General features: G+C 36.6%; 1 protein-coding gene across 11 annotated transcripts in view; it reads left to right on the top strand.

Moving 5' to 3' along the window:
* Positions 1-6,698, top strand: part of LOC107738309 (leucine-rich repeat flightless-interacting protein 2-like) — a 46,761-nt gene that overhangs the window by 8,528 nt on the left and 31,535 nt on the right. The gene's annotated exons all lie outside the window — the stretch shown is intronic.

Below are 6,698 nucleotides of genomic sequence, written 5' to 3'. Positions count from 1 at the left end.
CGGTCATGTCACCTGGAAAACAAAAACAACTCGTTCCCTATAATTGTGTATTACATTTACTCAGAATCACTGTTAAACCAGTTTATGTGACCACATCGTTTAAGGATTGTTTATTTGCTAACTATGTTTTAATGTCTGATTTACCAACATTATGCAAATCAGGTACTGCCACAAATAAACTGACAACTTTAGAGCTGAACGCAAATTGCTCAGTGCAATTTCCCATTTTGCAGGCCAGTTCTGAGTGCTTAGTTGCAGAGGAACTTGACAACTGCGATCCAGGCACCTTAGTAGGCTCTTTAAAATGCTAAAAGTGTGCACAATTAATGCATTTCTAGATATACGTACTCATCTCTAACATTTGATGAATAACTGATGAAATAATCAGTAGAAAATTTAAACAAACGTTTATTTTATAAAATTTGAAAATATTTACTGGCTGGCTGCTTTCCACAAGCAATAATAGGGTTAATGACATGACACTTGTTTTTACTGTTCATTTATTGAAAAATATGTTGCAAATACAATTCATTCAAACTGTGACTTGTATTCAGTTCTTCTGTGATGAGCTTGTCTTTAATTTCTGGAAAAAAAATGCATTGAAAGAATTATTATTATTTTTTTTAAGAATTCTTTATTAGGAAGTTTGCCACATTAAGCTTTATTATTATTTCTTATAAACATATTTTAACAAAACTGGTTTACTATTAATATTTGAAAAAACTTTGATCAGCTAATTCAGCTTAATCAAAGATAGAGATAGAGAGGGCCTTCATGACTGTGTCAATGTCAAGTATTCTAAAATAGTTGATAACCTTTTCATGAGATGACAAGGTTAGTTTACAGTGTAATATCTAATGTGGTGCAACTTTTGATAGTAAATAATGATAAATTTTTTGTCTTCTTGCATTTTCCTCGCAAATAACACTTACAGTATTGCAATCTGTATTGCTGACTCACTCCATTTTCAGTCAATGCAAACGCACACACACATTTGTGATCTGGGTGTAGTGTGAGTCAGCATACTTGATATTCAAATGAACCCCTTCGCAAGACTGTGGAGGAGGAGGAACGCTCTTGTTGTTTGTTCCATCAGTCCCTATGCAAAGTTCATTTGGCAGTCTTGCTCCGAGCCACATATGTTAAATATGGCTGTGAGGTGCAGGCTTGTTTGCTTTGGAGCCTAATGCTATGTGTGCTCATGGTCTCCAAAGACACCAAGAGTGTAAGTTAAAATGTGCTGGGCCTGAACCACAACTGCCTACTTCATTTCTGCCATGTGGACTGCATGTCAAACTGACTCAGTGTTGCCGTGCTAGGAGTTCTCTACAAATAGTTCAAGAGTGTATCAAGGCTATGTGATTTTGTTATTGGATTGCCTAATTGAAAGAGAGTCTGGGCTGGTCTGCCCAGGAGAGGATTGTGAGGATTGTTAATTCATATGGGGTTGCCAAAGCATGAGTTTGATCTCAGATATTCCCTGCGTGATGGTCCTTGGCAAAAAAAAATAAACATTTTGTCGGCCCCTTAAGTGCGTCGGCCCACCGGGAAAATGCCTGGTATGCCCGATTACCAATCCAGCCCTGGTTGGAAGAGATTTGCACATGCAAATATACGCACAAACAAGTACACAGTCCGAAAATCTTACATTTTATGCCAAATACAGGTTCTTAAGTGCAAGTAGTTGATTAATGATTATTCCTTAATCTATGAAGATTAAACTCTTCCTAATACTGCTTATGTTGTATGTTGGATTAAGACATCTTGCTTCACACAGCAAAATATGATAAGCAGCAATGTGTCTGTTGTAGAATCACAGCTCCACAAATCATTTACAAGGTACAATAAATTTTAGTTACATAATTGTTTGATATAATTGATTATCCTTGTTATATTTGTGTCATTCAAATATTGCTGTTTTGTAAGAATATTTCGGCCTATTTGGGGAAAAATTGTGTCATATTACAGTCTTCATTTAGAATAGAAATAACTGAAAATGACTCAGTTCAGTGAGGGAGTCAGTCAAACTCAGTAATGGCTCTGAATGATTCACTGACTGTATGAGTTTAATTCAAACTACTCACTTACTAGTGAGTGTCTCATTAAAAAAAAAATCAGTTCTTAAGAATCACTTGACCTTGATTCAAAGAAAACGTCTCAGGTTACGTATGTAACCCTAGTTCCTCGAGGGAACGAGACGCTGCGTCGGAAACGCTAGGGGAACGCCTTCTGTGACCACGCTCTGAATAACATGTTAAATCAGTCCAATAGCTGAGCGGGACGTCACGCCGCTTGTGCTTTTATAGCTTCCTGGTCATGACGTCACCCGCCCGTGACGTCCCGCTCAGCTATTGGACTGATTTCACATGTTATTCAGAGCGTGGTCACAGAAGGCGTTCCCCTAGCGTTTCCGACGCAGCTCGAGTTCCTGAAGAGGAACAGCACCTTGCTTTGCTCACTTTACAGATTATAATAAACTAATGTATAAAAAATAAACCTTTAATGAAACCGCACGTGGATGCGCACATACAGTGAAAATTCCCATACAGAAATTTCCTATACAGAAATACAGTAAAGAGTAATTTTGTGGAAGATTATTAATAACTGTCTTATATTTTTAATATATTTAAAGTTTTATTTATTCCTGTGGTGGCAAAGTTATTGTTGTCATATGATACTACAGAAATCATTCTAATGTGCTGATTTGAAACATTTCTTATTATTATCAATGTTTATTTTTGTGGAAGCCTTTATACATTTTTTTCAGCATTATTTGATTATTTGAAACAGATTTTCTTTGTATTAATGTCTTTACTGTCACTTTTGATCAATATGATGCATCCTTGCTGAAAAAAAAAGTATTCTTTAAAACTTCTTTAATACCCCAAACTTTTGAATGGTAGTGTAGGTACTAACTGTCCCTTCGCTCTTATGTGAGTTTGCAGAGTTGATCTCTTTCCTGGCACAGAAAGAATCTAGTTCCTTATGGTTCCATAGGGAGGCCTGTGGGGTCCTGACACAGCTGAGGAGGAAAGGAACATCTGTCAGATTCTGCCACGCTCTTGCTTGATCTAGGACAAGCACTCTGTCTTCTCCTCACAAAACCTCAAATCCCTCTAATAACAGTGACTTGTAGCCTGTTTTTACAGAGCGGTGTTTAACGAAACCAGAACTAAACATTAAAGCTCAAAATATAGCTTCCCCAGTGAGGGAATCCGGCCAATGAAGAAAATGCAGATTGCACTGACTGCTTTCATTTTTCTTTTTAGTAGAGTATGTCTGAGAGCAGATTTAGTGCATTAGAAATCACTCAGGTATGACAGCTGCGACAATCAGCGAAGCCAGAGCCTTTCATAATTAAAGAAGCGGAATATTGCATTAGCAGTAATAATGTTATTTCTCTACAATTTAGTTCTACACTAACACACAAAACCAACAAAAAGCACTGGTCTAAAGTGGAGAATGTACACAAGTCTGGGATGACTGATAAGGCACCAGTTTATCGCATACACATGTGTCTCATGCTGAGTCACTGATCAAAGGGTTTTGACCTGTGGAGTCCACTGGCATGTGGATGTGTTTAGACTAACTATTCTTTATTGGTGCGGTATTTCAGCAGACATTCTGGCATGGAAACTTTTGGATTTATATTTCTCAGGCTGTGGTTGGGATCTCTTGTTTCTTCTATTGACTAGCTGGGTTATTCATTTTCTGATAATTTTCTTTTACAGAATATTCCCATAATAGTCATAGTGTCACCTGGATTATTAACATGATTATACTATATTAAAACCAAAGATGTACAGCAAAATTGGATAAAAAAATTAGTGGTCTATATTTGACATTTTTTTATTATAAGCATAGGCTGATAGGTTTTTTCATTTGGCCAATGTGTCTGCGTCATGATCTGTCAGTTTAGTTTTCATTCTTGTGGACTCTAGGCCCTGTCCACACGAACACGGTTATTTTTAAAACCGCAGCTTTTTCTACGCAGTTTGGCCGTTCGTCCACACGCAAACGCAGCACCAGTTCACTGAAACCGAACATTTTTGAAAATGCCTGCCAGGGTGAAGATTTTCAAAAACTCCGGTTGCAGTGTTATTGTGTAGACAGCGAAACCGGAGTTTTTGGCTTGTGACGTCGAAGCCTGCGCTGTTATCTCTGCCTACTGGGAACTTTTTCAGGCTTCTGATTGGCCAACATGGCTTTTGGATTTTTTTAAAACAGAAGAAGGAAAAACATGGCCTTAGTTTGCTTGTCATTATTTCCTGTTGTCTTTGTTCACATTCCCGCCATTTGTTTGTTACCATGGATATTCATTTAATCATCACAGCTGTTCATATTTGAGTTTGTTATCAGTGTATAGCAGGGTACCTCAAATCTTGCCCTGGAGGGCCAATGCGCTGCAGAGTTTAGCTCCAACCCTGATCAAACTCACCTACCTGTGATTGTAGCCTTGTCCAAATACCCACACTTGCGGTCTTTGCACTTGACCACTTGACTACTTGTATGATGTATTTCCTGTATTTGGCCCAAGTGTTCAAGTGAGCATGAAGGTGTGCTTTAAGGGCACTGCGCTTTGGCGTTTTTAAGACCTGGGACAGTCTTGCGCACTTACTTCCTGTCGCGCGTACGTGCTCTCAAGTGGCCAAGACCGCAAGTGTGGGTATTTGGACAAGGGGTGTCTAATGATCCCGAAGACATTGATTAGCATGCTCAGGTGTGTTTGATTAGGGTTAGAGCTAAACTCTGCAGGAAAGTGGATCTCGTGGGCCAGATTTGAGGATCCCTGGTGTATAGGGTACAATGGGGCTAAAGGCGCCCCAGGGTAAAAGGTGCCTTTGATATTATGTTCCTCTAAACCACTAGATGGCACAAAAACGTGGCATAGCACTTTCCAAAACATCCGCTTTTCAAGATGCAAGTGTATATTTGGCTGATGATTGACGCGATCGCGCGCAGCAGCGCAAAGTTGATTCTGTGCTTACTTGATCTAATATTTTATGTTTTTTAAAATGTTGTAGATTTAAGTAGCAAATGAGAATCGCTAAAATTATTGAATATATTTTGAGACAAAGGTCTTCTTAATGATTCCCTGTTTGGTTGAAGATGATTAAAGCAACAGTTTTTAAATAACGAGAAGAATATGTAAAAGTATGCTATGTGGTAAAAAGCGCCCCTGCTGTTGGGGCTAAAAGGCACAGTAATTAACATGATAATTAATAGATGGCTGACTTTTCCAATTGTTGACATGACATGGCTAGATTCAGATGGTAAATATCAAATATTATGTTGGGTGTCCATCTCGGAGATAATCACCATGTTTAGAATGAAGCCATCATATTTGAAAACATGATATTAATCATATCATATAATAAAATATCATTTGTTGTTACTACTGTAAATCTATATTCAATTATTATGGGATCTCCTTCAGTGCTTTCAGAATCTTTACTTATTAAAATGATTTTGTTTCTGTATTTTAAAATATATTTTTATATCAACATATTGTAATGACAGTATATTTATTGATCAAAAATTATTTTTTTATTTTTCAAAATAAACAGAAAATAGTACAAACTTTGCTAAAGTGATTGTTTTGAACAAGTATTAACTTAGACTTTATTTAAAAAACAAAACAAAAAAACATTATTTTAGCTGAAGTATTTGTACCATATGCCTTTTACCCCATGCTGGTGAGCCTTTTACCCCATGTGTGGGGTAAAAGCCCCCCCTTGCCACCTCATACATTTATAAGATTTTTAAACAAAATAAACAACTTGAATGATTTATTTTCACACAAAATCTGTTTCTCCATTAATGTTCAATACAAACGTATATATTTTTTCTGCAATTATAAATTTTAAGCGCAGTGAATAGCACATTTTTTCTTAAGGTGTGCCTTTAGCCCCGTTGTACCCTATATTTAAGTTCCTTTGTTTCATCAGTTCTTTGTCGGTTGTTGTTTGTGTATGGTACACACTGTTACATGTGTTTGGGTCATTTTATGTTTATTTAAACATTAAATACCTTCGTTTTAGAAATTTTGGACCTGTCTTCATCTTTGGACTTTTAGAAACATGACAGTCGGAAGTAGGACTTTTATTTTGACAGTGGAGGCCAATGCCTAAATGTTTTAGCTCCCATTCTCCATCTTCATTAGTTTACTCTCTGTTTTACAGTGATATCTAATCTATTATTAGACAGAACTGTTAAGCAAAGAAAGTAAATGGTATATGAAAAAGCAGAATAGCATTTGCTTTTCTATTATTAATAATAAAAATGCAAACACTATAGTACTTAATCATCTTCCATCAGCATTCAGCAAATATGCATTTATATAATTTAAACAATTTAATTTGACTATCTAATAAACATTTCAATTCACAAACCTTGCAAACATTCCAACTGGTCGATCAGTGAATTGTGCATTTGTAGACTGCATTAAAATGTGCATAATGGTTGGTTTGTGCGAATTGGATGCAGACAAGATAGTTCAGCTGTCACTGGACATGCACAATCATCACACTTTAAATTTTTGATTTTAAAGTATGCTGTGCTATATACAGTTGGCCGCTATGTTGTATTCATGTCATATTCACTCAGTATTTAAAATTAGTGCTACCTTGTCTTTATACGGTAGCTCTCACACCTTGGTAATAAAATCGCCATTGGCTAGTATTTTTTTTAGTTTACTC

This window comes from Sinocyclocheilus rhinocerous, unplaced genomic scaffold (genome assembly GCF_001515625.1).
Source record: "Sinocyclocheilus rhinocerous isolate Xijiao unplaced genomic scaffold, SAMN03320098_v1.1 scaffold1485, whole genome shotgun sequence".
NCBI lineage: Eukaryota > Metazoa > Chordata > Actinopteri > Cypriniformes > Cyprinidae > Sinocyclocheilus > Sinocyclocheilus rhinocerous.
This window is presented reverse-complemented; position numbering and strand designations above follow the sequence as displayed.